Raw genomic sequence first — 21,578 nt, 5'->3', positions numbered from 1 at the left:
TAAATAAGTAATTAAGTTAAAATGAGATAATTAGCATGGGCCCTAAGCCAGTATGACTGGTAATTTTATAAGAAGAAGAGATTAGGACATAGACACACAGAGAAAGACCTTAGGAAAACAGCAGGGAAAGACAGTTTCTTAAAGCCAAACAGAGAAGTTTCCAAAGAAACTAACCCTGCCAACATCTTGACTCATACTTCCAGCTTCCAGGACTATAAGAAATAAACTTATGTTGTTTAAGTCACAAAGTTTGTGGTACTTTGTTAATGGAGCCGTAGTAAACTACTGTAATATACTTCCCAATCCCAACCCACAATAATCTCACTATGCTGTCAGTGTATAGCTAAGTTGGCTCACACAATGTTAGCCTTGTTCATTCTCAGGGCTTCTGTGGTGTCTCAGACAGTAAAGAATCTGCCTGAAATGCAGGAGACCTGGGTTCAATCCCTGGGTTGGGAAGATTCTCCGGAGAAGGGAATGGCTACCCACTCCAGTATTAGCTCATTTTTTCATTATAGTCCTAGATCTCTGTTCTGAGATTGAGTCCCAAACACATGGGGCTGGGTATTTGATCCAATTTTGTGTAAGCAGTTATGTATCCAGTACCTTTGAATGGGCACCAGAAATTCTATCTTCCCACCCCTAATATTGTCCTCTAGCTCTGCTACTTTCTTTATGTTAAAACAAGGGTTTAAAGCAAATATTACCTAACAAAAAAGAGCAAGTCATTTAGGACATTTTAGCTTGACTAGCGGAGAAGGCAATAGCAACCCACTTCAGTACTCTTGCCTGGAGAATCCCATGGACAGAGGAGCCTGGTAGGCTGCAGTCCATGGGGTCGCTGAGTTGGACATGACTGAGCTACTTCACTTTCACTTTTCACTTCATGCATTGGAGAAGGAAATGGCAACCCACTCCAGCGTTCTTGCCTGGAGAATCCCAGGGATGGCAGAGCCTGGTAGGCTACCATCTATGGGGTCGCACAGAGTCAGACATGACTAACGTGACTTAGTAGCAGCAGCAGCTTGACTAGAAATAGTCTATCAGAGAGTCAGCAAAATACAACCTGTGAGCCAAATCCAGCTGGCCATATGCTTTGTAAATAAAGTTTTATTCATAGATACTCATTCATATACATACTATACATGGTTGATTTCACACTACAATAGCAGAATTGAATAATAGCAAAAGAAACCATATGGCCCACAAAACCTAAAATATTTACAGTCTAGTCCTTTATAGAAAAAGTTTGCAGGCTCCTGATCTAGACATGTATAAGCTCCCCTGGTCAGAGAGCAGAGAACTTGTTTAGGAATGGGTGATACCTTGGCAATATTTCTCTATAAGCGAACCAGCTGAGGCTTTCCCTATGAGTGGAGTAGTAACAGACCCACTCTGATTAGTACATTTTGTCCCAACTTTTATGATCTTGTTATCTTCTTAATATAAAATGTTTCAGAAAGATTTATTTCTGCCTTTCAACCTTATCTACCACTGTTTCTTCTTCTCTGAAATCAGAGTAAGAGGTGTCCTCTCACCATACTTTGTATTTTCCAATCTATCACCTGTGTCGACAATGTTTCCTCTACAAAATTACATATCATTCAAGCCTCATCTTGCAAAGTTCCTCACCAGAATTCTGATCTACTTTGTAACGCCATAGAACACTTCTTTTAGCTGGAGAAGTGCTGAACTCCATTTTAATGTATATATACTTTTCTCTACTATTGGATTGTGAGCTCTTTGGGGATGGATACAAATATCCTGTGTTTCCTCTATAAGGACTTCATTGTTTTTCAAATAGTAAATGTGCTATCAATGACCATTAAATTGCTAGCCACATTTCTGCACAGTGACTCACAAAATGCATGCTTCCAATTGCCAGATGGTAGTCTGGAAGTACATCAATACATGTTAAAAACTAAAGTTGGAAACTTAGAAAAGCAATTTAGTAAAATAATGCTTTAAATAACCATACTTTTGGTATACAAGGTAATCAAAAGACAATACATGCTTTGGGAAAGGAAATAATCTTTTTCCAACTAACTTTCATTTTAAAATAGACTGCAAGCTCCCTCATTTAGAAATAGAGTTCAGAACACTTGGAGAGCTTTTGTAAACTTTTGTTTCCTATCTGTCTTGGTTGAGTTGTCCAGAAACAGACTCTTGAAGCAATGTTTTAAGTGCTAGTGGTTTCTTGGGGAAGTAACAAGAAAACAGTAAGGGAGTTGGGGTATGAAGCAAAGAAGGAATGAAGAACAACTAAAGGGTACACTCAGTGATTGAAGCTTAATTTTACTTCAGCTATTCTGGGAGCCAGTGTGAAAATTCTTGAGTTATCCCACCCAAGGAACAAGGGAGCTAGCGTGTCTATACACTTCAATCTGTCTGTAGTTGAGGGCTGCTTCCAAGGGTATAGAAATTCTATTCTGCTGGGTAGGTGAAAAGCAGGATCGAGTGGCTAAGTGAAGTGAAGTGAAGTGAAGTCGCTCAGTCATGTCCGACTCTTAGCGACCCCATGGACTGTAGCCTACTGGGCTCCTCTGTCCATGGGATTTTCCAGGCATGAATACTGGAGTGGGTTGCCATTTCCTTCTCCAGGGGAACTTCCCGACCCAGGGATCGAACCCGGGTCTCCCACATTGCAGTCAGATGCTTTACTGTCTGAGCCACAAGGGAAGCTCTAGTGGCTAAGGTAAAAAAAAAAAAAAAAAAATCCTCAGGTAATTAAGTGCAAATACTAGCAATTGAAGAGAGCTAGTATGCCCTAGAGTGGCAATGGCATGGAGTTATAGGCAGAGCATCAACATCGTCTGTTAGGCTAACTTTGAGTATTTAGTAAATGCTCATGTATTGATTGAACAAGTAACTACTGGGGGCTTCTGTTCATGTCTCCAACCACCAGGAAGGTGCTGGAGAGGAGTGGTAAGCAAAGGCAGATAATGCAGCCACACTGATACAGCCTTCATTCTAGTGGAGAAAACAGATAATAAATACATAAACCACCAAATAATAGAATTACAGACTGGAATAGATAATTTAAAGGAAAGAAACAGGAAGCTATAATAAAGAATAATCAGGGTACAAACATAGGTAATGTGGTGAGAAAAGACAAGATGTCAAAATAAGGGGCCTATACCAGACTAAGAACTAATTTCCCCCATTTCAAAGAAAACTAGTGCAGATTCTTTCTCTCTAGGTAGATGGGAATTTACAGAGACTTAGAGCATTATCATCAAAAGTGAGTCAGATCTGACTCCCTGTCTTAGTCCACTGGGACTACTCGCAAAACTACCACAGACTGGGTATCTTCAATGCCTCACAGTTCTGGAGATTGGAAAGTCCAAGATCAAGACACTGCTAGGCTCAGGGTCTGAGGAGAGCCTGATTCCTGGTTCACAGATGGCCATCCTCTTACAGAGTCCTTATACGGTGGAAGAAGCTAGGGAGCTCTTAGGAGACTCTTTTATAAGGGCATTAATCCCGTTCATAAGAGCTCAGTCTTCATGATCTAATCGCCTCCCAAAGTCCCCACCTCCAAATACTATCACACCAGAGAGAAGGTTTCAACATAGGAATTTTGGGAGGACACAGTCATTCAGTCTACAGCACTTTCATTCCCCTAAGGCCCAGTGGGGAGAAAAACACTATCTCAGACAAGAGGGGAGGGCTCGGGGCAACTCTGTGTCTCTCAGAGGAAAAATAATTAAACATGCACAAAGGAGATCCTAAGAAGATGAGAGGCGAAATGTCATCATACGCATTCTTTGTGCAAACTTGTCAGGAGGAGCACAAGAGGAAGTACCCAGATGCCTCAGTCAACTTCTCAGAGTTTTCTAAGAAGTGTTCAGAGAAGTGGAAGATCATGTCTGCTGAAGAGAAAGGAAAATTTGAAGACATGGCAAAGGCTGACAAGGCCTGTTATGAAAGAGAAATTAAAACTTACATCCATTCTAAAAGGGATACAAGTTTCAAGAAAGAAGTTCAAGTATCCCATTGCACTCAAGAGGCCTCCTTTGGCCTTTTTCTTGTTTTCTGCTTAATATTGCCCCCAAATCAAAAGTGAACATCCTTGCCTCTTCACTGGTGATGTTGCAAAGAAACTGGGAGTGATGTGAAATAACACCGCTGCAGATGACAAGCAGACTTATGAGAAGAAGGCTACTAAGCTGAAGGAAAAGTACGAAAAGGATATTACTGCATAGCAAGCCAAAAGGAAGCCAGAGGCAGCAAAAAAGGAAGTTGTCAAGGCTGAAAAAAGCAAGAAAAAAAGGAAGAGGAGGAAGATGAAGAGGAGGAGGAGGAGGAAGAAGATGATGATAACGACTAAGTTGGTTCTAGTGCAGCTTTTATTCTTGTCTATAAAGCATTTAACCTCCCATTGTACACAGCCCACTCCTTTTATAGAAAAAATTTGAAATGTAAAAAAAAAAAAAAAAGATGAGGGTAATAATATCAATGCAGATAAAGGGAATGTTAAACAAGATTTAATACTACTGAAAGAATATTACTGGGGAAAAAAAGATATAATCCAGCTAGAACAACCAGTTTCCTATAGATGTCCAACACTGTATCTCTTCAAAAGTCTCTTGAGCAGGTCACAACCATCCTCACTAACCCTAAGGGAAGGGTATAGCCACACTTATGAACTTCTTAAAACCCAAGATCAACTCTGAAAGAAATCTAAAAGCTGATTCCAGGTGAATTAGACCCAACTGAACCTGACATCCTGAGACACTAAAGTGTATATAGTAGTTTAGAACGCATCATTATGTCCATCAAATTGAATTAGCATTCTGAAGTTCTATAAAACTACACATAAGTTAAGCAGGTAACTACTACTCCTAAGAGATGTATCTTCAGTGAGCAAGCAGTGATATTTAAGCCACTCACTTAACTCAGACATGACTGAGCAACTTAGATAAAATATTACTAAGTTGTTGAGAATAATTTTGGTCTTTAAAAATTGCCTTTAAAAATGCAGATGACTTGCTGAAGAAGCATATTCCTCCTTTATTGGGAAAGAGAAAATAGAGACTACTGCAAAGGAAGAACTCAGTGATCTTCTCCTTCTGGTTGGATAAAAATTGAATTTTATTACTCTGAAGGTCAAGGTATCCTGAAAATATCAAAATTTCTTCTTTCTCAAAAACAGATTCTGTTACTCTATGGTTAAAACCCAATTTTTACCTATATCCTCAAAAAGTCCCTTTAATTTTCCCAGTAGGATGGTTAGAAGGTTGGGGATCAGCTGCAAAGTATTTGTTCTCACTATGTGATCAGAAATAAGGCTCAGGTCTGCCTTTTATTATCCCCAACGTGAAAATCTGATGCTCCTGGAACTTCCGCCCATGAAACACTGCGTGTAATGGGAGACAACACAGAAGAGGGGAAAAGAGCCAGTGATGAAATTCGACTCTACCACTTCTGAGTCAAGTAGCCCTGGGCTTGTCTCTTAATCTCAATTAGGCTGTTTCTTCCTGTGTAAAATCTAAATAATAATGCCAACATTGTGAGAATTGAGTAAACTTGCCTAGTTCATTGTCTAGTGCAAAAAGTAACATTACTGCTGCTGCTCTGCTAAATCACTTCAGTCGTGTCCAACTCTGCACGACCCTATAGACAGCAGCCCACCAGGCTCCCCCATCCCTGGGATTCTCCAGGCAAGAACACAGGAGTGGGTTGCCATTTCCTTCTCCAATGCATGAAAGTGAAAAGTGAAAGTGAAGTTACTCAGTCCTATCTGACCCTCAGCGACCCCATGGACTGCAGGGTTCCAGGCTCCTCTTCCATGGGATTTTCCAGGCAAGAGGACTAGCATTTGTCATATAAATGTTGAGATTGAAGGACAATCATTTTGGACAAACATTTACAAAAGAATTCTAACCATAATTTTTACTGCTATAAAATAGAGAAAGTTATTCAGTTTTTATATGAGTTGGGATCCATCTATCTGTTTACTCTAACCCACTATGGTCAGCATATCTTCAGCATTGTATTGATTCCTGCATCCACCATCTGTCTGGATTTTACATACCCAAGTGTGGTAACCAGCCTCTAACATGATGTCCAATGATTATTGTCTACTGATATTCATGCCCTTGTATAGTTTCCTCCCATGATGACTGTATAGCCAATAGGATATTGTGGAAATGATAGTGTGACTTCCAAAACTGATTCATAAAAGACATTTTTGTTTCAGCCTTGTTCCCTCTTGAATCACTTGTTCTGGAGCAAGCCAGCTGCCAAGTCAGGATGATACTCAGCAGCCTATGCGGAGGTTCACAAGCTGAGGAATTGAAGCCTCTTGAAGAGATGGACACGACTGAGAGACTTCCCTTTCACTTTTCACTTTCATGCATTGGAGAAGGAAACGGCAACCCACTCCAGTGTTCTTGCCTGGAGAATCCCAGGGACAGGGGAGCCTGATGGGCTGCCATCTATGGGGTCGCACAGAGTCGGACACGACCGAAGCGACTTAGCAGCAGCAGCAGCAGCAACTAGGACTAATTTGCCAACGATGTGAGTGAGTCACCTAGAAATCAGATTCTTTAGTCTCAGTCAAGTCTTCTGATAAGTATAACCACAGCCTATTTCTTGACTGAAGTCTCTCTCTGGGTCAGAATTAGCTAAACTCCTCCCAAACTTCTAATGCACAGAAATTGTGAGAAAAAAAAACCTTTGTCATTGTTTTAAGCCAACTTTTGAAGGAATTTGTCACTCAGCAATAGATAACTGATAAACTATGCAAAATCTCATTCATTCACTCAACAAAATCAACGTGTTTTCTATCAGTAGTGAGTGAAGTGTATCAATGGTACAAAGCAGTCTATAATATACTTGGTATTTGAAGTGACATGAAAGTCATACCAAAGTTCAATGATCACAGTTGCTACAACCTGTTTCTTAAATAGAAGGTGGAAAGATTTAGTTTTCATTATCACTAAATAGGGGATTTATTTCCAAATATTGATAGCTCTATTAATAATATTAATATCACTATGCTCAAAGAATAACATAACATTTACATATCTTTACTATTATTTCACAAAATTCTACCTTTATCTCTCTTTAGTAATAAACAGATACCAATTTGAATACTAGATAAGTTGTTTAGTAGCTGCACAACCCTGAAACAATAACTTAACATTTCTGAATCTCATATTCATCTTCTGCAAAATGTAATTCAATTCACATCATAAAGAACTGATATGAAAATCAGGGATATAGTTCATGACACAAATTGTACACTTCATGACACAAATTGTACACTTCATAAGTGAAAGCAAATAATCACCATCACCTCCAAAATCAATGTAAGAGTTTTTTAATTGGACAGTGCTTTTACTTTTAAAACTGGCAAAGAATTAACCGGACTGATAATCTCATATTCAGTGAGGTTTGAGAAAAGGGCCTCTTTTACCTGCTGTGTCTGAGAATAAAACTGGTATAACATTTATGATGGATAATGTGTCAAAAGCTATAAGAAACAATGCTCTTTGATCCAGCAATTCTATATCGAAAATGTATCTTCAAGAAATATCCTCAAGATATTTGGAAATGTGCCCCAAAATATATGTAAAAGATGTTCTTCACAGGATTATACAAAACATAAAAATGAGGAAAAACTTAAATTGTAACCAATGTAGAATTAATTAATTTGACCAAAATCTATGCCAGAATTACATGACCTGACTTATGAGTTGGACACAGAGACTTCTGGTTAAAGTTTGGTTTTTCTTCTGTGTTAAGAAAGATCCATTAAAATACTAGTCAAAAAATAATGTTTATAATCCAGTACAGAAAGGAAAATAAGATTATGACTAAATGGATAATAGAGTTCAACAAATTTCTGGTAGACATAAGCATGATATTGAAGCTAGACTATAACATGTATGAAAATTTGAAATGACGAGAGAAAAATCTCTGGAAAGCTTCTGGACTCAGAGATTAAAGACATAATAAAGTGTAAAAGTAAGAAGTGAAGAAAAAAACAAGGAAGGTAATTTAAAATCCATATACACCATAGTAGCCTGCTAACTCACAAATTACAACCTTAACACAGGTACTCTGGCATATATCAAAGGCAAAAAAATTCTCCTGGTCAGAACTGCTGTTGAGGACGAGTGTGTTAGAACCCCAGCAAATGTCCCCTTCATTCACACAAATGGAGCTCCTCTAACAGTATAATAAGCTAGAGCTCCAACCACTCAAACCAAAAGAAAGTCTTTAAGTTTTCAACCTCCCAGATCACTCTTAAGATCTCTTTTTTAAATATAAAACTAACCATGCTGCTGCTGCTGCTGCTGCTAAGTCGCTTCAGTCGTGTCGGAGTCTGTGCGACCCCACAGACGGCAGCCCACCAGGCTCCCCCATCCCTGGGATTCTCCAGGCAAGAACACTGGAGTGGGTTGCCATTTCCTTCTCCAATGCGTGAAAGTGAAGTCGCTCAGTCATGTCCGACTCTTAGCGACCCCATGTACTGTAGCCCACCAGGCTCCTCTGTCCATGGGATTTTCCAGGCAAGAGTACTGGAGTGGGATGCCATTGCCTTCTCCGAAAACTAACCATATTTTCAACAAAAAACATGCATCATCAAAGAGGATGTTAAAGACAAATGCACTGAAAATTTGATTCCAGATGAACAGATAATTCAGAGAAGGAAAGATAATTTCTTAAGTCCCTAACTGATATCTTCTAAGAGATACATGAAGTTATTACTTTCATGAAATGACAACATAATATTATGAAAAGGAAATATCATAGAAAATGAAAGAATTCTTTAATATTAAAACCATAGTTTTATACTCTGTAATATATACTATTTTTAAATAAAAATTTCAAAATAAAAAAATAAAACCATAGTTTTAAGTATTAGAAGAATTTATGACTTTTGTTCAAAACCCAAAAGCAGTCAAAAGATGGATTAAAATTTTGACTATGTAACAATTTTTGAATATTTTCATGAAGAAACCATTATAAACAAAGTCAAAACAAAAATATGAGATAATATTTGCAACATATACCACAGACTAGATATATCTCACTGATATATAAATCATATGTAACTATTAAGAACAAAAAGACCAAAATCCGCCCCCCCCAAAAAAAAACAGGATAAAGAGACAACCCATAGAAAGAAGAAAGGCAGAAGTCTGGCGTGCTGCAGTCCATGGGGTCACAGAGTCAGACACGACTTAGCAACTGAACAACAACCTGATCAATATTTATTTCTATCATCAACATCCTTCCATTCATCGAGGCCCATCTGATTATGCAAAGGGCAGAATATTCAAGGCAGAAATATACCATAATTTATTTAGTCAATCCTATAAACTGGGTATTTAGGTTCTTTCTAATGTTTGCCATAATAAAAATGTTAGAATGAATTTCCAGATATACCAAAAAAAAGAAAGGCAAACGACCATACTACATACCAGTGAACCTCAATTTCACTATAGTAAAAAAATGCAAATTAAAACAACACTGAGATGACCTTTCTTACCTATGGAAATGATAAAAATCAAAAAAAGTTAACAGTACACTCAGTTGTTAAAATTGAAGAGAAACAAACACTATCATACACTCCCGATGAAAACCAAAAATGGGTACCATCCTATGGAAGAATATCTGATACAAATATAATAAAGTTATATATGGGTTTTTCCTTTGGCTCAGCCATCTCATGTTTAGGTTTCCACCTGAAGATACACCAGTTCAAATAGAAAACAACAGATGCTCAACAGTGAATCAGATGTGATTCACTGTAGAATAATAGGCAAAAACAAAGTACTATCAGAATCGATCCAAATGCCCATTAGTCAAGACTGGTGGAAAAATTATGATGCATCAACCCAAAGGCAAACAATCTCTAAGAATTGGTATGGAATGATTTCTAGGATATATTATTTAGTGAAAAAGCAAGGTACAGAAGAATATATATGTTATACTACATTTTATACTAAAAAGAAAAAGAGGTGTCGAAAAATGGACAGAAAACTTAGGTAGACATTTCACCAAAGAAGACAAACAGATTGCCTTCAGGCACATGAAAAGATGCTCAACAATGCTAATTATTAGAGAAATGCAAATCAAAACTACTTGAAGTGGGAATTACCTGGTGGTCCAGTGGTTAGGACTCTGCTTCCACTGCAGGAGACACAGGTTCAATCCCTGGTTGGGGAACTAAGATCCTGCAGGCAAAAAAAGTACAATGAAGTATCACTTCACAACTGTCAGAATGACAATCATTAAAAGGTCTACAAATAATAAATGTTGGAGAAGGTGTGGAGAAAATGGAACCTTTCTACACTGTTGGTGGGAATATAAATTGGTACAGCCACTATGAAGAGCAGTGTGGATGTCCTGGAAAAAACTGAAAATAGAACCATTATATGATCCTGCAATCCCATTCTTGGGCATATATCCAGAGAAAACTCTAATTTGAAAAGATACACACACCCCAGTGTTGACAGCAGAATAATTTACAATAGTCAAGACATGGAAGCAACCACAATGCCCATCAACAGAGGAATGGATAAAGAACATATGGTGCATAAATACAATGAAATATTACTCAGCCATAGAAAAGAATGAGATAATGCCATTTGCAGCAACATGCATGGGCCTTGAGATAGTCATACTGAATGAATTAAGACAGATAAAGACAAATACCATATGATACTGCTTATATGTGAAATCTAAAAAAGTGGTACAAATGAACTTATTTACAAAACAGAAATAGAGTCACAGACATAGAAAACAAACATGTTTATCAAATGTGATAGTGGAATGGGGAAGATAAATCAGAAGCTTGGGATTAACATACACTCAGGACTATATATAAAATAGGTAAAAAACACATTCTTACTGTATAGCACAAAGAACTAAACTCAGTATCTTGTAATAACCTATAATGGAAAAGAATCTGAAAAAGAATATGCACATTTGTATACATATATATATATAATTGAATCACTTTGCTGTACAATTGAAACTAACACAACTTTATAAATAAACTTTATTTCAATTTTTAAAAAAAACCTTTAAAAAAGAGAAAATAAGAATGTCTATGTATGTGTGTGCACACGTGTGCATTTATTTGATTAATTTTGTCAAAAAACACATAGTCAAGAATATAGTGACTAATGAAATGATGACCTCAAGGAGGTAGGTGGGAATGGGATAGGAAGGTTAAGTATGAAAGAAAGGTTTCTCTGAGCAATTATTTTTTTGTATGAACCATGTTTATCAGTTAAAGTTTAGTCATGAGACAAAAGCATACCAATTATTTGAACAGAGGTAATTTAATATGATGAATTGTTAACAATATAACTGAAAGAGTTAGAAAAACACAAATGTATCAGGATGACAAATAACTTCAGAGAGTAGCTACCACCTTTAGGGCAGAAGAATAATGAGAGATGTTGGAATTATTAAGATTTAGAAATTATTTAAATTTAGAATTGTTCTGCTGGGCTGAAACTCCAAACCTCTAGCACAGGTCATTCCTGAGGTGGTGCTGAGGTCTCTGAGTTCAAAGGAAGGGCCCACGAGCAGGACCTCTGAGGGAGGCTGGTTCTGCAAGTATCTGGAAAACTGCAAGTTGGATTCAACTGCTCCTATGGGATGAGGAAGCATGGCTAGGGAGGCAAGCACAGAAACTGGAAGCTAATAAATAGCCCCACAAGGTAAAAAGAGCAAAGGAGCAAAGTTCCATCTAACTCTTCTAGCTCTGCAGACTCCCTGTAGCATCACCTTTGGAAGATTATAGCAGAGAACCAGCTGGAAAAAAACAGAAATGTGGTTTACAGAATCCCAGCCCCAGCATCACAAAGCAGGGTGCAGAAGGCTGAGAATCAATAGCTTAATAACTGATGCAACATGTAAATGTTTTATGTATTCAAAAATCAAATAAAAAGGAGAAAAGCAAACCATAAAATTGAACACCAACAGAAGCAAATTAATCTAACTGTATAAAATCAATAACCGCACAGAAAAAGTATTATTTCAAGCACAGGAAACCGTTTGTTCTTACTGTGATACATTGCAAGGACAAAAAAAATTGCAAAGATATGTAAAAATCCACTCAGTATGTTTATTGTTGATTGTAATACTGCACCTTAGAAATTAATTTGTGCATATTACAGGATAAAGCAAATGAGCATGTGAATGGTATTGAAAACAAAGATTCTCAGTGTTACAGAAAAGGCTTAACAATATAAAATAAGCTTTTAAAAAATCTTATAATGTTAAATTTGAACTGGAAACAGTATGAATTTTTTAAAAGATTTTTCTAGTTCTATTTATAGGAAGGGCCTAGAACCAATGACAACTAGTAGTTGTCAGTGAACAAGCATTAAGATCTTGGTTTCTAAATACCACATCCCAGTAAAAGGAACCAGGGACCCTTGCAGAAATGGTTGATTACATATATGGGATACAGAAAATACTATGCAATGTGGGCCATGTTGTATCAAAAAGTAAGAAATATCCAAAGACAAGGTGAGTCATGAGAAAAAGACGCAGGGAGCTAGCTTGAATCAGCTTCCAGTGGTCAAATTCAGGACAATCTGGCCATTGAAAAGAATAGTAATTACTATTGATTATAACATTTTAAATAAAAAGCCCTAGAATCCACAGTGAAACTCAAAGTGAGAGAGCAAAGAGATAAAAACAAAGTACTTCTCTGTAAAAGAATGTCTGTTCATAAATGTATAAGGAATTACAGAAGTAGATAATCACCATTTTGCAACTTTCAATGTAACTGACTTAGGTCACCTTAATCAATCTTTGTTAAAACCACCAAGTGAAAGATCTGTGGAAAACCTAGTCACCCAGAGATGACTTACTGATTGCCAAGGGGAAAATAAACCATTTCAGTGGGGATCTCTGAAGGGTATCACCTTAACAAAATAAGTGGACTTAGTAAGTATTACTGGAACAACCTGATATAATCTACCTTCTTATGTGACACAATATAAAGTACATAAGTTAACCTATAAGAGTCTCATGGCAAAATATTCAACCTGAGTATAATCAATTCTCTGGATTCAATTTAAAGGAAGTGTAGAGGACTGGAAAGCATGCTAAATGATACCATGGGGATATAGTCAGACAAACCTAGATTGTGGGACACTATACAAGAAAAAAAGAGTTGGTGGCAATGTGAGGATGAGAAGGTCAGTATTCCTTCTCGGGCTAAGAAAAGTCAGTCATAGCAACTGAATGCAGTACATAAATCTAGATTATGTATTTTTAATGGATTAAAAATATTTGGAAAACTGAGGAATTGAATATGGGCTAAAAATTATATGCTATGCCTTAAGAAACCCATGAACCCATGAAAAGGCAAAAAGATATGACACTGAAAGATGAATCTCCAGGGTTGGCAGGTGTCAATTATGCTACTGGAGAAGAGCAGAGAAATAGCTTCAGAAGGAAAGAAGAGGCTGAGCCAAAGTGGAAATGATGCCCAGTTGTGGATATGTTTGATGGTGAAAGTAAAGTCCAGTGCTGCAACGAACAATATTGCATAGGCATCTGGAACGTTAGGTACATAAATCAAAGTAAGTTGGAAGTGGTCAAACAGGAGATGGCAAGAATGAACATCAACATTTTAAGAATCAGTGAACTAAAATGGACAGGAATAGGTGAATTTAACTCAGATGACCATTTATATCTACTGCTGTGGCCAAGAATTCCTTGGAAGAAATGGAGTAGCCCTGATAGCAAAAAAATCTGAAATGCAGTAATTGGGTGCAATCTCAAAAATGACAGATTGATCTCAGTTCATTTCCAAGGCAAACCATTCAATATCACAGTAATCCAAGTCTAGGCCCCAACCACTAATGCCGAAGATGAAGTTGAACAGTTTTATGAAGACCTACAAGATCTAGAACCAACACCAAAAAAAAAGATATCCTTTTCATGTTAGGGGACTGGAATGAAAAAGTAGGAAGTCAAGAGATACCTGGAGTAACAGGAAAGTTTGGCCTTGGAGTACAAAATGAAGTGAGGCAAAGGCTAACAGAGTTTTGCCAAGAGAACACACTGGTCATAGCAAACACCCTCTTCCAACAACACAAGAGGTGACTCTACACATGGACACCACAGATAATCAATAACAAAACCAGATTGATTACATTCTTTCTGCCCGAAGATAGAAAAAAATCTATACAGTCAGTGAAAACAAGCCGGGAGCTGACTGCGGCTCAGATCATGAGCTTCTTATTGCAAAAATCAGACTTAAATTGAAGAAAGTAAGGAAAACCACTAGGCCATTCAGGTATGACCTAATCAAATCCCTTCTGATTACACAGTAGAAGTGACAAACAGATTCGAGGGATTAGATCTGATAGACAGAGTGCCTGAAGAACTATGGGCAGAGGTTCATAGCATTGTACAGAAGGTGGTGATTGAAACCGTCCCCAAGAAAAAGAAATGCAAAAAGTCAAAATGGTTCTCTAAGGAGGCCTTACAAATGGCTGAGAAAAGAAGAGAAGTGAAAGGCAAAGGAGAAAAGGAAAAATATATCCACCTGAATGCAGAGTTCCAAAGAAGAGCAAGGAGAGCTAAGAAAGCCTTCCTCAGTGACCAATGCAATAAAATAGAGGAAAACAACAGAATGGGAACGACTAGAGATCTCTTCAAGAAAGTTAGAGATACCAAAGGAACACTTCATGCAAAGATGGGCTCAATAAAGAACAGAAACAGGATGATCCTAACAGAAGCAGAAGATATTAAGAGCTGGCAAGAATACACAGAACTATACAAAAAAGATCTTCATGACCCAGATGAACATCATAGTGTGATCACTCACTAGAGCCAGACATCCTGGAATGTGAAGTCAAGTGGGCCTTAGGAAGTATCACTACGAACAAAGCTAGTGGAGGTAATGGAATTCCAGCTGAGCTATTCCAAATCCTCAAAGACGATGCTGTTAAAGGGCTGCACTCAACATGCCAGGAAATTTGGAAAATCAGCATTGGCCCCAAGACTGGAAAAGGTCAATTTTCATTCTAATCCCAAAGAAGGATAATGTCAAAGAATGTTCAAGCTACCATTTAATTACACTCATTTCACATGCTAGTGAGGTAATTCTCAAAATCCTTCAAGTTAGCCTTCAACAGTATGTGAATTGAGAACTTCCAGGTGTATAAGCCGGATTTAGAAAAGGCAGAGGAACCAGAAATCAAACTGCCAACATCTGTTGGGTCATAGAAAAAGCAAAAGAATTTCAGAAAAACAACTACTTTTGCTTCACTGACTATGCTAAAGTTTTTGTGTGGATCACCACAAACTGGAAAATTCTTTAAGAGATGGGAATACCAGACCACCTAACCTGCCTACTAAGAAACCTGTATCTAGGTCAAGAGGCAACAGTTAGAACAGGACATAGAACAACAAACTGGTTCAAATTTAGGAAAGCAGTATGTCAAGGATGTATATTGTCACCCCGCTTACTTAAATTCTTTGCAGAGTACATCATAAGAAATGCCAGGCTTAATGAATCACAAGCTGGAATCAAGATTGCAGGCAGAAATATCAATAACCTCAGATATGCAAATACTGCTGCTGCTGCTAAGTCGCTTCAGTCATGTCCAACTCTGTGTGACCCCATAGATGGCAGTCCACCAGGCTCCCCCATCCCTGGGATTCTCCAGGCAAGAACACTGGAGTGGGTTGCCATTTCCTTCTCCAATGAATGAAAGTGAAAAGTGAAAGTGAAGTCGCTCAGTCGTGCCCGACTCTTAGCGACCCATGGACTGCAGCCTACCAGGCTCCTCCATCCAGAGGATTTTCCAGGCAAGAGTATTGGATTGGGTTGCCATTGCCTTCTCTGATATGCAGATGACACCACCCTTATGGCAGAAAGCAAAGATAAACTAAACAGTCTCCTGAGAAGGTGAAAGTGGAGAGGGAAAAAGCTGGCTTAAACCTTAACATTCAAAAAATTAAGGTCATGGCATCTAGTCCCATCACTTCATGGCAAATAGATGGGGAAACAATGAAAACAGTGACAGACTTATTTTCTTGGGCTCCAAAATCACTGTGGACAGTGACTGCAGCCATGAAATTAAAACATGCTTGCTCCTTGGAAGAAAAGCTATGACAAACCTAGACAGCATTATAAAAAGCAGAAACATCACTTTGCCCACAAAGGTCCATCTAGTCAAAGCTATGTTTTTCCAGTAGTCATGTATGGATTGAGAGTTGGATAATGAAGAAGGCTGAACACTGTATAATAGATGCTTTCAAACTGTGGTATTGGAGACTTTGAGAGTCCCTTATACAGCAAGGAGATCCAACCAGTCAATCCTAAAGAAAACTAACCCTGAATACTCATTGGAAAGACTGATGCTGAAACTGAAGCTCTATTACTTTGGCCACCTGATGTGAAGAGCTGACTCATTGAAAAAGACCCTGATGCTGGGAAAGACTGAGGGCAGGAGGAGAAGTGGGCAACAGAGGATGAGATGGTTGGATGGCATCATGGACTCAATGGACATGAGTTTGAGCAAACTCTGGGAGATAGTGAAGGATGGGGAAGTCTGGCGTGCCGCAGTCCATGGGTTTGCAAAGAGTAGGACATGACTGAACAACTGAACAATATCACACTTACAATAGGTGGATTTTATGGTATACAAGTTATATGCAAATAAGGCTGCTGTTTAAAAAAAAAAAAAACTAGGAAAAACACAATTCCACATGAGGATGTCATGGGCCGTATATGAAGTAACTAGAATGAAGGATGATTTTGATTCACTGGTGCAGTGTATAAAAAGAAACTCTTTACCTTGAGAGAACAGGATTTATAATATTGCAGTATAGAGAAAGAACTAGAATCAGAGCTTTTGTTCAGCAGTTTAAAATTTTAACATACCATAAAACTGCAAACAACTTCATATATCAGTTTTCAATTTTTAGCATCAACTTGTAGGTACAGAAGACTTTAATCATAGTTACAAAAAATATATTAACGTTATCTCCCTTATGATACTAAGCCATGTAATAGCTGATCAGAGTTGAGGGAAGTTGAAGAAGGGAAAGGGGTGTCAATGGGTCATCTTTTAAAAGAGAAGGATGCTGGGAGTTTGGAGATACAGTTGAAAGTTGATAAATCACTGAAAATGGTGACTAAAGCCATGAAAGTATAAGACGCTTGCTCCTTGGAAGAAAAGCTATGACAAACCTAGACAGCATATTAAAAAAAGCAGACATTACTTTGCCAACAAAAGTCATTATAGTCACAGCTATGGTTTTTCCAGTAGTCATGTATGGCTGTAAGAGTTGGACCATAAAGATGGCTAAGCATCAAAGAATTGATGTTTTTGAAGTGTGTGTTGGAGAAGACTCTTGAGAGTCCCTTGGACTGCAAGGAGATCAAACCAGTCCATCGTAAAGGAAATCAATCCTGAATATTCATTGGAAGGATTGATGCTGAAGCTGAAGCTCCAGTACTTTGAACACCTGATGGGAAGAGCTGACTAACTGAAAAAGACCTTGATGCTGGAAAAGATTGAAGACAGGAAGAGAAGGGGACGGCAGAGGACAAGATGGTGGGATGGCATCACGGACTCAATAGACATGAGTTTGAGCAAGCTCCAGGAGATGGTGAAGGACAGGGAAGCCTGGCATGCATGCAGTCCATCAGGTCACAAAGAGTTGAACATGACTGAACAACTCGACAACAACAAAAGTGGTTTAATTCTAACACTGGAAATTGCTAAATTGAAAATATTGACTTTACCAACTAAAATTGGAGAAAAGAGTATGCTGGAATGATGTAAGTAAACTCCACTCTTATCTATCATTGTATATCAGAGAGTGACCAGTCTCTGAATTGCCTCAATTCCTGTCCTTTCTAGTTAAAATAGTTTAGCTTCTCCGACATTTCTGTGAACTCTTCAGTTTAATACAACCATCCTCTCTGTTGGTGTTTAGTTTATACTAATTTTTAAATTTTGAATTCCACTGAATCAAAAGGACATATAGTGGTTAACTATATGTAAAGTAAAACACTATGTGAAGTGGACATGTTATATTAAGAGATCTACTTAATTATATGGAGTCTATCCAGTAATAAGTCTTGGGCTCCCCATGTGGCTCAAGTGGTAAAGAATCCACTTGCCAATGCAAAAGATGCTGGCAGCAGACGTTGGTTCATTCCATGGGTCAGGAAGATATCCTGGAGGAGGAAATGGCAACCCACTTAAGTACTCTTGCCTGAAAAATCCCATAGACAAGGGAGCCTGGCAGGCTATAGTCCATGGGGTCATAAGGAGTCAGACACAACTGAGCACAGTAATAAGTCTCAGTACTAGGAAGTCCTCCCAACTGCAGCCATAAAACCCCTCCGTTCTTCAGATTTTATCAATAATTAATGTTATATTTTGACCTCCATTTGCAATAAACCTTTGTTGCTAATAATCAATTTTTTAAAAAGTGGTGGAGAAATAGGTTGCTATTCATTTAGTTCCCATAAAGATCACATACCACCTGCACCAGGTTCCTGCTTCTGAAAAATTCGTGTGTGTAAGAACACACACAAAGAGACTTGAAAACAGGTATGCTAACATGCAATCAGCAATAACTGCTGAGTGATAGAATAATAGGCAAGATTTATTTTCTTTCTTTATTCTCATGGGAATTATTTCCCCTCAAAATCTGCATTAATTAGAAATGAGAAAAAAGTTATCTCCATTCTGGAAATTTGAAAACATTGTACCCTATATCAGGGAAAGGCATGAAGCCTAAGGAAGGACAGAGAGGAGGTGCATCTGCTCATCAGTAACGAATGTAATTACAACTCTAAATCAGTCTTGTATTAGTAAACCATGTGTTGGGGTCGACCAGAATCATCTTCTACGCTCAAAATGCTTATAACGGACCCGATGCCTAGATTAATTTCACATACTTCTCTAACTATGGTTAGAAACTTACTAATAACATTTTAGTAGTAAAATCTTGAAAAACTTCAGAGAGAATCATCACACTTCAATTCATTATTTGGAGATCAACAAAGACAACTAGAAATAGCACATAATATGATCCTAAAATTGTCTACCCTGCTGCTAAGTAAAGCTGCTTTCTCTTTTCATTGGCCAACAGCATGGCTTGCACCCAACCAGTCACTGCTTGGGGCAAGCAAGCAGTGAAAATATACTCTTTCTAATTTATGTCCCATTGACACTATACCATGGCAGGTATTATCTTGCTTTGTGCCATCAGATCAGATGCTACAACCAAATTCAAGGCCAGGATCATGACCGTGGGTGATTAGCCTTTAATGTGAAGGTGAAATGGAGGTGGAAAGATGATTTATTTGGCTTTTGTAGGACCTTTTATTATAGAAACAGGTGTTGGGAGCTCTCCCAGCTAGAATGAGCCACAGAGTAGGGCAGGTGAGCTGCCCCGCATTCCTGAAGTGCCACAACCACAGAACAAACTGAGCATTGCAGGAATCACTCATTTGATCAGAGAGCCAGAAACAGCACTGAGAAAAAAAGAGGAAAAAAACAAGGATTATTTTTCTACAAGGTTACTGATGGACTCTAAGCATGGACAAAGAAAGGATGGAGGAATGATTGTCCAATTATATAAAATCAGATAAACTCAAACATCCTCGATATCTTTGTTCTGGGATTGATACCAACAATGCCTTGACTTGGCTTGACTTAGGCAATGCTCCTCTGTTATATATATATTCCTTTATTGTTTTCTCTGAGTACTTTCTAAAGAGACTGACTTTATTGTTAGAGCAGAGCCATGTAAGTCAAATTCCACACAATGAGTTCCAAGAGGCTGACAACATTATTCTGCTGGGTTGGAATGCTATTGCATCAGATATGCTAGCTATAGGAAGTCGTGGACTACCTGAGCCCTGGAGATCTTCTAGTTACAGATCCCTTTTTGTGGCATTGAGATTTCTAGAGCACACTCCTATTGCCTTGTTACACAAATGTGGAAGGTAAAACAGAAAATGTGACATTTTAGAAATTCTAAGGAAGGGGAAATTAAGGTTTCTTTGATGAAACATGAGGACAGGAAAATACAGAGGATATAATAATATGGGGTTAGGAATATATATGCCTTTGTGAGTCTTTGAATCTTAAAGGGATGCAAACTATTATATATAGAATGGATAACAAAAAAGTCCTACCATATAGCACAGGGAACTAAATTCAATATTCTGTGATAGATCATAATGGAGAAGATTATAAAAAAGTATATATATATATATCTGAACCACCTTGCTGTGTAGCAGAAATTGATATAACATTGTAAATCAATCATACTTCACATTTTTAAAAAAGCTTTAAATGATTCCATAAGTGATTTCAGGGGATTTCCTGGTGGCTTAAACAGTAAAGAATCCTCCTGCAATGCAGAAGACCCAGGTCCCACTCCAGTAGTCTTGCCTGGAGAATTCCATGGACAGGGAAGCCTAACGGGCTACAGTACCTGGGGTCACAAAGAGTCACACATGACGGAGTGACTAACACACACACAAGTGATTTCACTGTGCAGCCAAAGCTGACAACCATGGCTCTAGGTCCATCTTTTCCTAAGTGTTCTGAACTGAACACAGAAGCTGCTTCAAAGACAGTGGTCATTGACATGCTAAATATTTAAGTTGCAATATTTTGCTTTTCTACAGAGAAAATAAGTTCTTGGAGAGCAAGAACTATTTTATCTTTCCTTTAGATAATTTACTAGCACCTAGCTAAGCAAGTAATAGGTCCTCCATAAATATTTGTTGAATACAGGTTCATCTGTACCATGTTGCTAGATGTCATGTCTATGCATTCAGTTCAGTTCAGTCACTCAGTCATATCCAAATCTTTGCAACCCCATGGACTGCAGCACACCAGGCTTCCCTGTCCGTCACCAACTCCTGGAGCTTGCTCAAACTCATGTCCATCGAGTAGGTGATGCAATCCAACCATCTCATCTTCTGTTGTCCCCTTTTCCTCCTGCCTTCAATCTTTCCCAGCATCAGAGTCTTTTCAAATGAATCAGTTCTTCACATCAGGTGGCCAAAGTATTGAAGCTTCAGCTTCAGCATCAGTCCTTCCAATGAATATTCAGGACTGATTTCCTTTAGGATGGACTGGTTGGATCTTCTTGCTGTCCAAGAGACTCTCAAGAGTCTTCTCCAAACCATAGTTCGAAAGCATCAATTCTTCTGCACTCAGCCATCTTTATGGTCCAACTCTTACATGCATACATGACTATTGGAAAAACCATAGATTTGACTAGATGGACCTTTGTTGGCAAAGTAATGTCTGTGCTTTATAATATGCTGTCTAGATTTGTCTGAACCACTAAGGAAGCAAAAAAGAGATCTCATTCTATACCACATAACAAACATAAAATCCCATTTTAGACTTCCCTATTCTTCCAGTCCTTTCTTCATCCTAACACCAGAAGCTTGTCACTTGTTTTGCCACCACAAGTAACCTCCCATTCACCTTGATGGCTGATGGCTCCTCCCACCACAACCCCTACCCAACTCACCTTCCCAGTCCCCACCTATTCCCAACTACCAGGGCTCCCCACTCATAGTACAGGTC

General features: G+C 38.3%; 1 pseudogene; it reads left to right on the top strand.

Annotated features, from left to right (window-relative positions):
• Window positions 1–3,712: 3,712 nt before the first annotated feature.
• LOC120867722 lies at window positions 3,713–4,403 on the top strand (annotated as a pseudogene).
• Window positions 4,404–21,578: the final 17,175 nt, after the last annotated feature.

This window comes from Oryx dammah, unplaced genomic scaffold (assembly GCF_014754425.2).
Source record: "Oryx dammah isolate SB20612 unplaced genomic scaffold, SCBI_Odam_1.1 HiC_scaffold_1, whole genome shotgun sequence".
Lineage (NCBI taxonomy): Eukaryota > Metazoa > Chordata > Mammalia > Artiodactyla > Bovidae > Oryx > Oryx dammah.
Note: the sequence above shows the minus strand (reverse complement) of the source record. Positions and strands in the feature narration are given on the sequence as shown.